We start from the raw sequence: 18,350 nt of genomic DNA on the forward strand, positions 1-18,350 counted from the left end.
ACTTAAGCCTGAATGATGTAACAGATCTAAACACTTTAATGAATGATAGAAAGACTAAAAAGTGATGTCACTGAGCCGTTACCAGCCTCTAAATCAATTGAGAAGGCTGAAGTTAGACAAAAACTCAATTTCTCCAGGTAGGTGCGCTGCAGTGGGCCTGGGAAATGCTCTCCAGATGGCCTGGGTGAATGCTACGCTCCCTCAGGAAATTTAAACAATTCTCCGTGGGCACATAACTCATGTTTCATGATGTGAGTTTTAAAATTGTTTTCAAAAATTGGCACATACAACCAAAGCTGTAACATGAGTCTAAAATAAAGAGAAGAATCACTTCCTCTGAACACAAATAGCCAGTTCAACATTTCTGAGAAAAGGACATTAAGTGCTATTCATTTGGGGAACCAAAAGTCAAAAAGTTATGGCTAGTTTTACCAAATGAATTAAGGTTTTAAAAATTACATAAGTTATGTCAATCATGAAACATCGTGTGTAAGAAGTGCCACACAGGTCACCGCTTCTGCAGTCTGGGTAAGCACTGGTGAAATGTGAATGTCAGTGTGTTGGGCCAAGAACTGGGAACTGAGTGACCAGATGGCCACTTTAGCCATCTTTGTTTCCTGCCATCAGAGTGTCTTAAAACCCTTGATCCTCCTCCATTCATTTCATTTGTTTTATTTAACTCCAAGAGACAAGGGCCAGTGCAAATAATTTAAAAAAGAAGATAGGAAAATCCTAACATAATTGTCATGCATATATTTCTGCAAATCTTTTAAAATATTAATGATGTGTAATGCTTTCTATTTTACCAGGAGAAAACTGGCATGTAATTGAATGACTTTTTCACAGTCTTGTATTCTACATTTCTTATTGATTAGCAATTGCTACTGTCCAAAAAAGGAAACAAAAAGCCTATTTAAAAAGAAATTTGATGCATTTGTGTTCCTATTATGAACAATTATAGTTCAATTCGTTGTGGTTGTTACTTATTAATCTATTAAATTTTATGGCTTTTAGGACTGAGTGCTAACAGTCAACATCATGTGCTTCTAGGTGCTACGCTCTGCCCATTGCTTTACTGTATTAACTCATTTGATCCTTCTATCAACTTACTCCCATTTCATAGTTGAGAAAATAGGGGCATAGAGGCGTTGGGTAATTGGAGCTGGACTACAGGCAATCTGACTCCCTGTCTGTGCTCATAACCACTAGGCTATACTGTGTCTCAGTCTCTGTCTGGAAATGTGGTAATTTTACATTTTGCCTTATGGTCTTTTCAACTGAATTAGTATGCCAACATTGAAATAGTGTCAGTTCATCTATTAAGAAGTAGAGATGTCTTCCTTTTGTTATGCTTTCGATATGAAGAACACCAGAATGAAAATTTTATGGCAGGTTTGAAAGGTGACTTGTAAAAAAAAAAAAAAGATTTCTTTGGGTTAATATGAAGTCAAAGCTGTGTTTGTGGGGGGGTGGGGGGTGGCAGCTTGTCAGAAAGGAAGTGACACGAAGTGATTTTCTAGAGCATTGTGGTGCGGTTCTTGTGGGCTCCTGCCTGTAATGTGTGTCTGGGGAAAGTAAGTAGGTCTGTCCTAGAGACCACATTGTTTCACGTGGCTGTAAGGAATATGGATAAAATAAAACGTGACTGCCATTTCACAGATGGGGAAGTTGAGGAGTAGTCTCCTTCCAGTTGTTAAGGGAAATCAGAGGCTGATGCAGTTTGAGAAAAAGAATTTAGAATTACCTACATTTTGCACTGGAATGATCAGGAGATTACAGAATCCGACCGTCACACTTTACAGATGAGAAAATGAGGCTAGATGGTTTGGTAGGTTTTCTTTCTTTTGAATGCATGTGTATGTGTATCTGTACCTACTTTACCTTGTTTCCTGAAACCCACAGACACAGGGACAGTACAGCAGGGCTTTTATAAGCGAGGAAACTATGGTGAAGAGAAAAGAAAGGATGGACTGATCTGCTCTAGTGACAGGTGAAGTTAGAACACAAAATACATGTCATGACTTCCCACTGTTAGAGCCACAGACATGGCTGTCAGGTTTCTAGCAGCCTACACTGAGAGACAGGAACCATGGTGCCCATAAGATGAAACGCCAATTTTTCAGAACACAACAATTATTCCTGTTCTGAGCCCTGAGAAAATGTATTCTAAAGGACCTTATAGAAAAGCGTCTGTTGATAAAATAAAGGATATCTTCAGCAAATGAATACCACAAGTTCCATAGGACTTTACCATACTCTGTGCAGGTTGTTGGTAGAACATATCAGCCCAGTTTAGCAGGAGAATTATATGAGCAGCAGTACGTTTGACATTAGCCTCTCAAGTAAGTGTTTGGGGATACAGGTAGTCTGCTCTGGTTAAATGCAGACCTACATACCTGTAAGTGATGGCGTTCTCTGAACTGGGGAAGGCTCACTACACTCTGTGGGAGCTGTTGTCTTCTCTGCATGTATTTTCTCCAGACTAATAATTATACTCTGTCTTTTTGATAATGTAATTTTCCATGTGGAATTATGAACTTGCTTGTGTTAGAGTAGGAGGCCTCTCCAACTCTGCAGAGTGATGGGCGGAGCAAGTGCTGAGGAGGAAGCCAAGGTTTTTCCCTAAAAATAATTTAGAGTTTATTCCAGCACATGAACAGATGGATGACCAAGGCCCCCAAAACATGGCCACAAGAATTTTAGTTTGGAACAGTTTCAAAGTGGGTGTTAACAAATGCCCAACATGGCCATAAAAATAAACCTCAGGAAGGGACGCACAGAACATCCAAACTCTAAGCCATGTGATTTCCTACAGAATGCTCCAAGATAAAATGATTACGATATTCCTCTAATGCCTGCATGAGGCGTGACCATGTGTAACCATGTATAGATCCACAGGAGGTGCACCTGTGGTGACCGTATGTCCTGGTGGCCTGGAGAGTCTAGACAGGGCCTGTTGTCCCGCCGTGATTGTTAATAGTACCTCATTTACTGTCAAAAGTGTTTGCTCCTCTGATGCCTTTTGATAACATTTGTAATTACAGAAGACATTTACTGAAAATGTTATGCTAATGTTAAGTAACTTTCCCAGAAATTTTGTTTTCATGCTTCTTATTGGTTCTGCCTCCTGCATTTGAGGAGTTGAAGAAACAAAAAGGATCATTAAAAAATCTTTTTAAAAAATGATCCAAGTTTTAATTTTAGCATATGTTGAACATCTTTGGTGTGTGTGTTGCGGGGGAGGGCACCAGTTTTAAACTTTGAAGGCGTTTCAGCGTTGCAAAGATCCACGGCCATTATGAAGGTTCTGGAATTGCCCATCTGTATCTGAAGATGGAATTAAACCTAATAAAGAACTTCCATTGGAAGGCGGATATTGACCTTATAACTCTATGTTAATCCTCTCAATGTTGAGTAAAAGAATAACTTCTGGCAAACACACACAACAAAGTGTCCTGGCTTGAGTCAGAGTATGATCACTCTGCTCATACCTGGTTTTCCGTTTTGGAGGGGTGGCTTTTTAAAACTACAAATGGATTACATCCTGGGTACTGCTAGATCGTGTAAATATATGGGGAAAAAATTGAGCCTGTAGCTTGCACTGTTCCTTGAGCAATTATGAAGGAAAGAAATCTTCCCCCAGGAGCTTTATATAGATTGAACTTCTGAAAAATAATCCGTTGTATGATATGAGGAAGTGGGGTCCTGATACAATCACAGAGCTGGCTGGGATTCGCGAAGTTCAGAGCAATTGACCTTGGTTTGTCCAGCTGGGACAAATGTGCAGCTTAAGGATCGACCTGAACCTGACTTTTGATGACCTCTTTCGCCAAATTTATACTCACGTAACTCGTTTAAGCCCTGTTATTATTTCTAGGGGCCATAGTCAGGCTCTTCCACAAGGATTTATTTACTGGAGTTCTTTCAAGGCACAGCACTTTAAAATGACAGAGGTGGAACCTGACTCCAAGTATTATGGCTCCGTTTCCTCGTCCAGATGCTGATGTAACTGTGCGTGTGCTAAAATGTGAAGCACTGCTGTTGAGTTGAATTCTTCCTACTGAAGGAGAAACCACTCATAATCGTTTTCCCAAAGACCTTCAGGACCCCCTCACCTTGGGCAAAACTGATCATCCCTCTTTTGTGCGCTGACTGACTCGTCCCTGCAGCGCTGTTACTTAGATCTGCCACCAGCACACATTCAAGGATTTGTTTGGATTTGTTTACGCATCCATTGCCCATCAACGACTTTAGATTCTACAGTAGCCTTAATTTAGCTGTGCTTTTCTAGCACCCAGCACAGGGTCTGTCTTGAATGCATGGAGGAATGTGTTTTATCCATTTATCTGATAATTTTTAGGTAGTAAACTTTCAAAAAAAGAAAAGTCCGAAAATGACATGACAGACATCTACCACTCATATTTACTAAATATTAGTTTTTCATCTTTACTTCAGGTAATTTTATTTTTTAAAAAAGCAAAACTTTACAGCTACAGCTAAGGCTCTCCTCTCCATCCCAATTACACTCACACCCCAGAGATAACCTCTGTCGTGAAGCTGGTTGTGCCATTCCTGACACATATTTTAACAACTTTACTCACATGCTTGGGTGTACCCATAAACATAGTATTGTTCAAAGTGTTTTAAAATTTTACATGTGTGAATTCCTTTAAGTCTTTCCACAACTTACTTTATTAATTTTGTATTTTGTCATCAACATTCATGTCTTGATACTTATAGATCTAATTCATTCATTCTAATTGCTGTATTCTCTAAGTCCACCATTGCTCATCCTTTCCATTACTGATAGACATATTAAGGTTGTTTTCAAATTTTTCCAATTATGAACTATGAAGCAGTAAACATCCTGGTACATATCTTCTTGAGCACTTGTGTATGTTTTTCCAGAATATATCAATATAAAAGGAATTTTTGGATTTTATAGCTAATCATACCATTATTTCCCCAGTGTGGTGTACAATTTACACCACCCAGAGTGATGTATAACCATTTCTCTTTCTCCACCTCACCTATTCTTGGTGTTGTCAGGCTAAACTTTTGTCAGTGTGACAAGTGTGAAACATTTCATTGATAACCAGTGAGATTGAAAAATCTTTTCATTTGCTTATACATTCATGCCTCCTTCTCTGTGAATTGTCTGTTCATGACCTTTGTCTATTTTTCTGTTGGGTACTGGGCATTTACCTATTTATATATATTCTTGATCCAAATCTATTGTCAGTTACATGAGTTGGGAACATCTTTCCAAGTCTGTAGTTTGTATTTTAACTTTAATAGGTCTTTTGTCAGTTAGAGATTTTGATGTAGCTAAATTTCTGTGGGTTTTTTTTTTTTAATTTTGTGGGATTTTTGTGCTGTAGGATATCCTTTGCCACTTCAAACATAGAGCCTCCATTTCAGGGGGTCTAGGGGAAGCTAAGATTCAATTAAGTAGTGTTGCAGCAAAGTGTGTTACAGCTCAGTTGTGACGGCAATCTGGGTCCAAGTGAGAGACCAAGCAGCACTCAGAGGGTTGAAGAACTCAGGTTTATCACGCCAGCAGGCCCAGAGGAGTTAACACTCCAAGCTCTGGACCCTGTCTGTAGGTTTACATAGGCTTTTATAGGCTACCAGTCTAGACTTTGCAGCATTTTGCAACATCATATGCAAATAAGGTACAAATAAATGGACCAATCAGGAGGGATAGAAATGGACCAGTCAGGAGTGAGCTTAGAGACCAATAGAATCTTAGGAATAAGTTCTGCTTTCCTAGAAGTAAGCTGTTTCAGAGTTAAAAAGCGAGATAATGCCGCTGGGCCAGGAAACCGAATGGTGCTGACAGGAAGGTAGTGGCCCTGCCTGGGGGTCTTGCCGTCTTTTTCATGGGGCTTCCCACCTCAGTAAGAGGGCAATGAGGAGGAGGACTAGAAGTGGACTAGAAGTCATTTGGAGGATGAGAGAGAAAGTTCAAGTTGAAAGGAGGAGGTGGATGAGAGATTAGGCTGGATAGGTATGTAGGGGTGGGTGATCAGGACCTTATATTTCTTTCTGAGCAGTTGAGATTTGTTATAAGGACCATGAGGCATAACTGATGGATATGAGGCAGAGGAGCAGCATGACCAGAGTTACATCTTAGAAAGATCTTTTCAGTAGCTTTGTGGAAGGTGGGTTGGAGAAAGAGAGACTAGGAGGAAGACCAGTTAAGATGTAGTAACTGAGGGGAGAAATGATGAGGGCCTAAACAAAACACAGATGGTGGGTGATGGACAGAAATCTGAGAGATTTGGTAGCCAAGGCAAATGAGAGAGAAAGAGGAGTCCAGCATGACTCCAGGGATCGCCCCACCACTGGCCTAAGGACTAGAGACTCAGGTCAAATGCAGAAGAGGGTTTATCCCTGAGTCTTTCTTTTTATCATCTTTCTACATCTCCCTTTCTTGTACAGAATCCTGAGTATAATATCCTCATGCTTTTGTATTTTTCCAGCAACTAGTTCCTTTGCTTTCTTTCCCCTAATACACCATAGGTATTCCCATTGAGTTAAAAGAGCACTGACCCTGTGCAATATTTCTGAGGCCTAGAGGCCAATTCTTTCTTGAAGATGGGGTAAGATGTTTCTAACTTTGCTGAGATTTTATGGGCAGTAAAATAAAATCTTTCAAGCAGACTCACAGATACAGAGAACAGACCAGTGGTTCCAGTGGGGAGGAGGGGAGGGGCAATGCTGGGGTAGCAGGGAGGGAGGTACAAACTATTGGGTGTACGATAAACTCAAGGATGTATTTTGCAACACAAGGAATATAGCCAATATTTTGTAAAAACTGTAAATGGAATGTAACCTTTCAAAATTGTATTAAATTAAAAAAACTTAAAAAACAAAACAAAACAAAATTTTTGTAACATTCCTGGGAAAATCTAAAAGTACTTAATTTATACCTTTCTACTAGGCTTGGAAACATGTAGGAAAAGATAAGAAGAATAAGCACTTTTATTTTTTAAAGAATTTTAAGTATATTGACTTACTTGGTCTTGAGCTGTCACAGCAATCCAACGAAATAAGCCTATATAAACCTCATTGTACAAATGAGGAAATTGAGGCACAGAGAGGTTATGTAAATTATATAAGGTCACATAGGTGGTAAGTGGCAACTTGCCTAAGGTGAGTGCATAGGTAGCAGAGCCAAGATTTAAACCCAAGCTGTGCGGCTCTGGGCCGACTTAACCACTGCACTGTGTCCCTTCTCGATACTGGTAACACACTGTCATGGCCAGGGAGGGTGAATTTCTTATGCTAGAGAAACCCCATTGTTTATCTGCTAGTCAGAGATGAGACCAGTACGTCTGGGTCAGGGCCTTTTCTACCTGTCATCACCAGCAAGGGGGAGGGAGGCGATTTTCTATGATTGTCTTCATTTCTCGTTGTTTCCTGTCTCAAATCTTCAAAGGCTGCTGGTATTGGGAGCCTGCTTCAGATAAAGTTAAGCACTATTGTTGATAATACTAAACAACTGTGACGATCTGATGGTCTAAAGTTGTCACAAGAAAGGAATGATGAACAGAGGGAGGTTATTTGTCGTCTGTCTGCCTGTATCAATCCACTGCTGATCTTCTAACATCCCTCCAACTATCCCTCCATTCATATATGTTCCCTGGCTACTATGTGCCATGTATTTTATCTGGCCCTTTCACGTAATTCGATAATTAAGTTCTTGAAGGCTTGGAATACTGCTACTTCACAGACGAAGAAACGGAATCTAAGAAAGAGTTAGATTCAGGTTCTCAAACCTGAAGCCAAGGTTTGCAGTCAGATTTATCTGATTCCAAAGTATATGTCCTTCCTTTTACACACAGTTCTTATGCTAGGCCTTTTAATTTGGAGCTAGCTTAATAAACTAGATTATTGCTGGCTTCAGGCGTTTTCCATATCGTTCCTATGATTCTCTCTCCAGAATATCTGCAAGTTAGTCTTTGTCTTTCCCATTACTGGTTATGAGGAGTGTGATTCACTAAGAAGAAGACCTGTTCAGTACAGGCGAGTAAAGGTACAAACCTTGCAGGAGATAGTAAAGATAAATTCTGCTTCTATTTCAGATGGATTGTGTTGTCGCATGCCCCTCCTCTTTTTCTTATTCTGTGATAGTTTTGAGAAAAGCAGTGCAGAGCAGCCATGTCCATTTTCCATATATAGCACAGTAAGCATATTAAACTAATTTTAATGATAATATGTTTACTCTACAATCAAAGCTCCATTTCAGTTGCATCCTGATAGGACAATGCCCAGCTCCTTGAGGTCACAGGAGTGGATGACCTAGGTGTAAGGTGTCTCACCATTTGTGTCTCATACATTTACCTATGTATCACTGAGGATGTCTGGTTGCTGTGGCAATAGAAAGTATCGAAATTGCATCTTGATAAATAGATGCAGAGGAATTAAAATGTTTTAAGATGCATAATTTTTTCCTTGGAGGTTTATTTTCTTCTCAAGCTGACCCATAGTAACCAGGCAGGTGGTACTGTCTTTACTTATAACATCTATAAGGGTAAAGCACCTTGCTAAATAAAGAACAATGCAGAATGGATGAACTCAGTTATAATATGCATCATGCATAATTAGGATCAAAATGAACCACTAGTTTATTCCCTACAACATTGCTTCCATAAATCTTAGGTGGGGAGACTCAGCTTTTAGAAGAATGCTCTTTCAAGGGTTTGACTTGTTTTTAGCTAAAAATCAGTGTTCACATAAATAATGATTTTTTTCTTTTCTTTCCTTTTGAAGAGGGCATAGAATGAATTTCCTTTAAGTTCCATTCAGAATTTATTAAGCACCTATTCATGAATAATAAAGGAACTTAATGTCATTAATAGCTTTGACCTTTAAATTTTGTTCCAGAATATGGCATTTACTGAAATTAGATTGTAAATTCCAAATGTGTAAACACATCTGAGCTAGGGCTTTTATATAACTGTGTTCCAGCTCTGCTTGCTTATTGGTATTTACGTCTGTGAACTCCTGTTAATTGGTTAATGTTTGTAAAGTGCTCTTGAGATGAAAAGCTAATGATCACTGTACCGTAGGAGGGTGTGGGTGGCTGCCCTGACAGCTTGCTGAGGTGTCTGCTGGGGGTTTCACTGCGAGGGTATGCCTGTGGGCTCTGGGATAATGAGGAACTCCTGAAGAGTTCTGTTTCCCTGCGCCCCCAAAGACTTCTCCATTCGATTCTCCTGGCTTTGCCAAGTCAGTCTTTGGACATAAAAAAAATCATCGTTCCTGCAAAGCTGTAAGAGGAAGATTCTTGAAAGACTTTTATCCACTTACCACTAGAGTTTGCTCTAATGCAGTTGGATAGCATCTGTATTCCGTTACAAATGAAACCATGATAATAATAGAAATAAAAAGTCCAAGAAACATGTTGCTCTTAAAAATTAGGAACCTGCATTTTATTTTATCTTTATTTTCAGCACTATAAGCTTAGAGGGAGCCACATTTTAATTTATATTCATGTATTGAATTGTAGGACATATACTTGTTAATAAGTTGGCTAAGAAAAATCTAATGGAAACTGATAAAAATTTCCAGCCATTTCTACAACAGACTTATATTCAAGGCAAAAGAGTTTTTCTCTTCAAATGTTACTTATTTATTTATTTATTTATTTAGCTAGCTAGCTAGCTAAAGGAGTTTCTGAATTTTCTTTCAGTGCATAGTAATGATTTTAGAATTTCCATGCATTACATGATTCTCATGCTGGAGATTTTTTGTTTTTAAATACTACATATTAAATAATGTTAAGTGATAATACTGGTTTTCTTTTGTTGGCTTGTGTGCCTGCCTTTTGTAAGATCTATTTTTTGTATTTCCTGGATGTCTTGTAATCTTACATCTTAGTATTTCATAGTCGCAGCAGTGGTTCACCTGCCTGGCATCACAGCTCTCCTGGGGGCTCCCTCCTGGGGTATGTGCATTTGGTTCTGCAGAGGAAAATGGTGTCCAGAGGGACCTACATCATTGCCCAGATTCCCCTATGGAGACAAAAGATTTTCCAGCTATTTATTTTTAATCAGCTGGTAATCACTGCACTACTTTGAGTTTCAGAAGTGACAAAGCCAAATATATCACACAAATTGATCCCTTAGCAAGGAGCTACGTTGGTTTTTGTCCAGAATAGTAGATTTCCATCCCTGTTGTTTAAATTAAGATTTGTTTTGAAGCTCTACCATGCTTACCAAGGTTAACTTTTAAGGTCTTACAGATTTTAAAGCTTCTTATAAAATTAGGCAATCCTCAGAGCAATCAGAAATATAAAAAACTTGGTACAAAGACATTTTTACATTGATTTTTTTCATAATCAAGAAAAATAAGAGAAATTTAAGTGCTTCAGAATATAGACTGGCAAAACAAATTACTGCACAACCATTTCATGCACATTGTACCACCATTGTGATGAAAACCAGAATAAAGTGATAATAAAATATATTCTTAACTATGCAAAACAGTATAGAAACTGCTTGAAACAAAATACAGCAAAACACTGAGCAATCATTTTCTTCTTTTTTTTTTTTTGGCCAATTTATCAAGTTTATTATGGTTTCTTTTTTTTTAAATTGAAGTATAGTCAATTTACAATTTGAGTTAATTTCTGGTGTACCACATACTGATTCATTTATACATAAATACTCCTTTTCATAATAGATCATTATAAGGTATTGAATATAGTTCCCTGTGCTGTACAGTAGGACCTTGTTGTTTATCTATTCTGTCTATAGTAGTTTGTATCTGCTAATCCGAAACTCCCCATTTTCTTCTTCATGGTTATTTCATATATTTCAGTTTTCATCATGAGTAAGTGCTTTTCTTTTTCACTCATTTTCTTTTCAAAATAATTACTTAAAACACACAAAACTATAGAGAATGACATAAAATAACAGACATTTTTGTACTTGTATGAGACTTTGTCTGCTAACTTTTTGCCTCATTTGCTTGGATATTTTCAATTAATTTTTTGAGATAAAGCACTTGATTTCTGTCTTTTCCTGGAGGTAATCACTATTCAGAGGTTTATGAGTTTTATGTTTTTTGCTACATGTGCAAGCATCCATCAACCACACATAGTATTATGTATATTTTAAGTTAATATATAACAACAGTTGTATACATATCATTCTGCAATTTACTTTGTTCACTCAACCTATATTTTTAAGATTTATTCACAATGACATACGCAGACTTAGCTTGTTCTAAAATGCTATATAGGATCTCATTGCATTAATATACAATAATTTATCTATTCATTATTTTAGTAATTCTCCAAGTAGCATAGCCTCCAAAGTTGTTTTTAATTTTTTGCTCTTGTAAAATGCTGTAATTAATGTTCTAAATGTCTTCTTGTAACGTTTGAGACTCCCTCTAGGATATACCCAGAAGTGGCATCACTGGGTTAAAGCTATCTATATCTTTCATTTTATTAAATTATTCTCCAGTTTATACTTCCAACAACTGAATACATAAATTGCAATTTCCCAACATTCTTGTCAACACTTAATGTTAGTCAAATGGATAAATATTTTTAAAAGTCTTTCAGGAGTTTTTATTTGCTTTTACGTTTGTTAGGCTTTAAGACTTCCTTTGATGTGCATTGTCTCCTTGCCCATTACTCTGTTCGGTCACTTGTTCTTGTCCTGTTGGTTTTTAAACATCATGATGCAGGTGGGAGGCCAGTTCTTTGTCAGGTATGTGCATTGCAAACATATTCTCCCAGTCTATAGATTGTCTTTGTATTTTTTGAGTTTCTTTTAATGAGCAGAATTTTAAATTTTAGTGTAGTAAAATGTCTTACAGTTTCTTTATAAATTTATGCCTTTTGTGCCTTACTTAAAATATATTTCACTACCTTGAGGTAATATATATGTTCTTTTAAAGGAATTTATTTTTTCACGCTATGATGTAGAAATCTAAGTTTGTTTATTCCTTTTGTAGCCAACCATCATCCTGACACGATTTCTTAAATGATCCATTGCTTTCTCACTGTGCAATGCTGTCTCTGTCTTAAGTCAGCTTTTCAAATAGGAGTGAGGTTTGTTTCTGGATCTTTTGTTTAGTTTGTCTGTTTGGTTATTCTTGAACTACTACAGTTTCATAGTTACTAACAGCTTTATAGTATGTCGGTGTTCATTACAGCAGGTCTACCCACCTTAATTTTCTTCTTAGTAATTTTCTTGCCTATACTGGCCATTTTGTTCTTCCACATACACTTTATTATCACTGTGTAAAATTCTTTAAACAATGATTTTGGAATTTGATCTGATTTTTATGGATTTATAGATTAATTTTGGGGAGGATTGATATACTTAAAATACTGAGTTTTTCCATCCAGGAATAGTTTATACCATCATTTAATTTGGTCTTTTATGTCTTTAACATTTTATAATTCTTAATGCATTTTTATTGGATTTTTTCCTATTACTGTGTGTGTATATGTGTATAATATTGCTATGAAACTACATTTTATAAATGAAATTGGTCTATAGGAACTCTTTATCTTTTCTGTTCTTTTCATCAACCTTGTTGATCTTTTATTAATTATAAGCTTATCTATAGATTCTCTTAGGTTTTCTTTGCAGAAAACCTTGTCCTTGACAAATTATAACAAATATATTTCTTCCTTTCCACTCATACTTCTAATTTTTAAAAATATATTGGTCTGTCAGAGACTGCCATTACACAATGCATTCAGCCTTTTTGCCTTTCCCCCCTTGAATTTCTTTAGAACATTCCCAGTTAAAACACTCCATTTTGCAGCCTTCCTTACATATGCCCATTGACATGTAAATAGAAGTAGTTGGGGTGGACTTTAAGAAAGCTCTCTAAGGAAGGTCGCCTAGTTGTGTTATTGCGCTAAATGCCCGGATCCCTTGGTGGTGCAGGCTTCCAGGAATTCGTGATGTGGCTGCTTCACATGTACTCACACTGAAGAGGAGTGCCATCCCATATCTTATAAAATGTATTTTAAAATGATAAAATCAGGGATAGCACCTCTGAATGTGACTCTTGTTTAATGCAACTCACATTCCAAAGTGCTTACTGTGTTCTGCTATGAAAGAGAGGGGTAGTTAGGTCTTTGCAGAGGTCTACTTAGTAGAGGAGATGGGTGTACACAGACAACCCTAAAACAATGGGAGGCTTGTTATAAAAGTAGTTCGAACAGATGCTGTGGGAGCAAAGACGAATGAGTAATAAATCAGCTGATTCCAACAAGAGGGTGTAACGTCGTAGGGAAGCCTTCCTAGAGACAATGTGTGAGCTTTGCCATGAAGAATGACTAGGATGTTGTTACCTGTAGAGAGAGGGTAGCCTGAGTAGAAGAGTAAGACATCCCTCTGCGAGAGTCAGACCTTTGGTAAGTAACCCAGTGGAGCTGGAGTCCAGGGTGTAGCAGGAGGAGGTGAGGCTGGACCTGGATAGAGACCTTGAATGCAGTATTTGCCTTCGTTTCAGAGATATTTTCCATCTAAAATTAGAATGGCTTTTTTTCCCCCACTTTTATCTTTTTCTAAATTTCTTTTTTTTTTTTTTTAATTTTTAAGCTGTACATAGTAACTATTAGGTTATTCAGATGATCTAGAATGTTAACCAAAACTCATAGTCTGTAGATGCATGGAAGAGATTCAGGATTTTGGTCCAGTTTCTCCTCTTAGAGAAGTAAAGGAAAAGGAAAAGGCAGTTCTATTTTTAATTTTTTTAAGGAACCTGTATAATGTTCTCCATGGTAGCTGTGCCAATTTAAATTCCCACCAACAGTGCCCAGGTGTTCTCTTTCCTCCACATCCTCGCCAACTCTTGTTGTGTCTTGAATTTTTGATGCTCACCATTCTGAGAGGTGTGAAGGTGATACTTCATTGTGGTTTTGATTTTTATTTCTCTGATGATTAGTGATGTTAAGCACCTTTTCATGTATCTGTTGGTCATCTGTATGTCATCTTTGGAAAAACGTTTATTTGGTTCCTCTGCCCATTTTAAAATCAGATTGTTTCACCTTTGTTATTGAATTATATGAATTCTTTATAATTTTGGATATATTTGGATATTAACCTCTTATCAGATGTATGATAGAGAAAATGACATTTTGCATCAACTCAGTAGATGCTTACATTTGGACTATATTTGATTCCTTTTAAAGTTCTTGCCACAAACCTAATTTCACTAATAGTTAACTTAGCCAGTGAAATGAGAATTAACCTAATTGGTTTACTCTAATATAATTGCAGGGAGGAATAAGAGATTTTGGAATTCTGTTGCATAAATAAATCACTCAGGAATCTTATTTTTAGTGATTGTTACAAAAATATAATACTAGGAACTGTATCCCTGAATGAGACAGAAGTAAACTCAGCAAGGCTCTGCAGTTTTACTATGACAATTTCACATTGCATGCTATTTATGCTACTTGTGAAAGAGATGCTAATAAGACTGGCAGATTAATGTGCTTAGCATTTTACTCAAAAATAATGATTTCATTCCTCACCTTTATTTATAATCACTGTAAAGTTATTAAAAGGAACAAGATGGGGAGCTTTTGCTAAATTGGTGAAGCTTATTATAGTACTTTCTAGACTATATGATGTAAGAGGAAGAAACTGTGAAGCACAGGCCCAAAGTCTTTTAACATTCACATATAATTACGTGTATGCTAGATGCAAATTCAGAGGAGAATGCCTGTTTTTCTGGTTTCAGTTTTAATTAAAAATCAGAGTAAATGCAACTTTTTATTGCCATACCAGTCACTTTTACTTAACCTTTTGTTTTTTTTATTCAACACATTGTCTATCTGTCTGTCTTTGTCTATCTACCGACCTACCTATCTAGATACTTAGCATGTGTCATTGGTCCTACTGAGCATTGAATCAAAATACAGTGAGATGTAACATCTGCGTCCTTTGATTGGTGCCTTGCTGTTCTCTACTTTTGCTTGTCTAGATTTGGGTACCTATGTCATCTTTCAAATGGGTCATCTCTGGTTTGAATTTGTGAACCACAAATGCCCTGAACAATCTGATCATGTGTAGTATTTCTGAAAATGTGAATAAATGGGGATTAACTTCATGCCTCCTACTGCAACCAGATCCCTTGCATATTTGAAGCTAAATTGTAGCAGTGGATGGGTGATGTATGAATATAGTGTGATACTTTACTCATGTTTCTCTGTCTTCATTACTTAGAGACCTGAGTATTTGAGAAAACACAAATTCTGAAAAGTATTAGTAATTTTTCTAAGACTATTTCTAGTAAACTTGTAAGTTTAAACTCATTTAATATAATGAGGAGGAAGAAATTGCAATTAGTTTGCTGAATTTGTTAAAGTTTTACAGGGGAGAAGGTATAGCTCAGTGGTAGAGTGCATGCTTGGCATGCATGAGGTCCTGGGTTCAATCCCTGGTACCTCCTTTAAATAATTAAATAAACCTAGTTACCACCCTCTCCCTCCCAAAGAGCAATGAACGGGAAAAAAAGAAATTTATTTTAAAAAGGTTTACAAAAGATGATACACTCAAAGGAACTCAAAGAACTGAAATGTAATTGTTTAACTGAAATTGCAAATCTGAAGGAAGTACTATTGTGCGATGGTTCTAGGCTCTGAGAAATGAGCAAGAAGACTTCTTGTCTCACATGAAGTTGTTTCATTAAGAAAGCCTTTAGATATTAACCAAATCTTACCAGAAATCATATTCATGCAAAATGTATAATTTTAAGGGCAGGAAGAAGGTAATACTTGTTATTTTAAAACTTTATAAGTTTAACATTATATTTTATATATATAATATATAATATGTTAACACTGTTATAACATTGTAACATTAAACTGTTATAATGTTGCTATTGATTGCTATAGTTAATAACTTTTAATAATAGTAAATAATTTAGTGTTTCCGTTAAAATAAGTTTTAAAATTACCACCAAAATACTTTCCCAGTCAGAATTCGTAAGGGTGGATACTAAAATAAACTCTCAAAATAGTGGTATCTTTTAATACAACTTTTCATTGTTAAATAGTGCTTAAAACTACCAGTTATTTGAAAGTCAAACTTTTTTTATCCTCTTCTTTAAAAGTAAGTTAAAATAGAAAATTGCTCTAGGGTTTAAAAAGATACTTCTTTTGGTCCAGCTTGTTTTATTTCACCTTTTGTGCTTATAAGTTGCCCTTCTGAATTTCGAGATCATCTTGTATGAACACACATTTAGGGATATTTTAATGAATTATTATGTTGCAAATCCAGAATTCAGCATGAGATAACCGGATGTATCATTTTGACCTGACCTAATTTAGATGGCTCACTGTCACACATGAGGTACATTTTTATAAGTTTTGGTTAGTAACCTCAACCATAAAAATATCATTTTTATATTATTCCTGTTGACAAAAAAATCTGACAGAATGAATAAGATTTCTGGCCTATTTATAGATTGAACTCAGCTCCTTGGGGAATGATAAAATTTGTAAAATTCTCTTGTAAGCATAAATCCTTATGGGTTTCATTATATGATTTTTAAACTATAGGTTTCAAATGGCAATTTTAGTCCCTTAATTTTAAAGATAACCCTTAAAAAATAGAGGTAGGAGATTATACTTCCAATAAGAGAAGTACAATAAGATAAACTATAAATTATTAATAAATCTGTGGCATACTCCCATTTGAGCAGTTCCCCATATTTAACTATGATACTATATTATGTACTTTTCTCTCAAATTGTCTTTTCTTTTAACATAAACTCACTAAAACAGATGACAATGAAACTGTGAGGCTTTCTTAGTTGTTTGAAGGAAGTGCTTTTTTTCCCCCAGAGCTAGTATGAATTTGATGTTGCCAAAAATTTGTGAAAGAAAACTTGATTCAAATTTGTATACATGTGGTGTTATGTGGGAGGAAGAGTAACAATTAAGGACTTGTTTCACTGAATTAGAAACTTGTGAGGGAGAAGGTGAGGGAAAAAAATCAGTCACACATTTACATTGCAGAAACAAGCTGAATTTTGTTTTGATATTTTAAAATCATTTATTTTCAAGTATATTCAAGTAAAAAAATCTATTTAAACACTTCCTACAGTATCACTGGAAAAAATGAATTTTTCAGAATGATTTTAAATATGTCTACCTAATTATATGATTTATTTTTACATTTGTTAGACTGTATAATAAATATGTAGATTTCATTTTTTATAACAGTTTAGCTTACTGTTTCTTAACTGTCATTTGCTATTTAAAAAATTTTTTTAATTGAAGTGTTGTTGATTAACAGCGTTAGTTTCAGGTATACAGCAAAGTGATTCAGTTATACATATACACACATATATGTATATATTTCTTTTCAGATTCTTTTCCATTATATGTTATTACAAGAAATTGAATATAGTTCCCTGTGCTATACGGGAGGTCCTTGTTTATCTAGTTTATAGTTAGTAATGTATGTCTGTTAATCCCCAACCCCTAATTTATCCCACCCCACCCTTTCCCCTTTGGTACCCACAGTTTGAAACAAACTGAATTTTTAAACAGTAGATGTTCCTTACATACTTAAGTAGAAGACTCTGTTTTCTAGTCCATTTGGTATATCTCCACAAATATTTTCAGATCTCATAGAGAAACAAGTGTTGGAATCATTTCGTCATTCATTCTACAAATATTTATTCACAATCAATCACTTTTCTAATGGCTGGAGATATACAGTAAATAAAAAAGATAAAGTACCCCTGCACACTTAGAATATGCACAGTTCTCTCTTATGTTGTATTGATCTATATGTTTATCTTTTTTTCTTATACCATTTTGCTTTTGATTACTCCTTAATACTTAGTCTTAAATACAATTAGAGTCCTCCAAAGTTTATTTTTTTCAAAATTGTCTCAGTTCTTTTGCTCTTTCAAATACATTATACAATTAGCATTTAATTCACCAGCAAAACCATCCTGATGTTTTCTTTGTGGGAAAGATTTAAATTACAAATTAAATTTGTTTAACAGATACAGGAATGTCCAGGTAATCTGTCTTTTGTTTGAGTTTTAGAAGCTTGCATCTTTCAGTGAATTAGTCTATTTAATCTAATTTATAAAATTTATTGGCATGGAATTATTTACAAAATTCCGTATATTCTTTCGGGATCTGTTTTATCTGTAATGTCATTCCTTTTCTACTACATATATTGGTAATTTGTGTTCTCTGTTTAAGTTGAACAGTCTCACTATAGGTTTATCAATTATATTTATAGCAAAGAACCAACTTTTATTTTCTTTAATTTTTCTCTATAGTTTTCTCTCTTCTATTTAAGTGACATCTGATTTATTTTCGTTCTTCTTGCTTT

General features: G+C 35.8%; 1 protein-coding gene across 12 annotated transcripts in view; it reads left to right on the top strand.

The window, feature by feature from the left end:
* The window catches only part of LOC105071405 (methyltransferase 4, N6-adenosine), a 198,463-nt gene that overhangs the window by 55,565 nt on the left and 124,548 nt on the right, over positions 1-18,350 (top strand). The window lies entirely within an intron of this gene.

This window comes from Camelus bactrianus, chromosome 24 (genome assembly GCF_048773025.1).
Source record: "Camelus bactrianus isolate YW-2024 breed Bactrian camel chromosome 24, ASM4877302v1, whole genome shotgun sequence".
In the NCBI taxonomy this organism is placed as follows: domain Eukaryota; kingdom Metazoa; phylum Chordata; class Mammalia; order Artiodactyla; family Camelidae; genus Camelus; species Camelus bactrianus.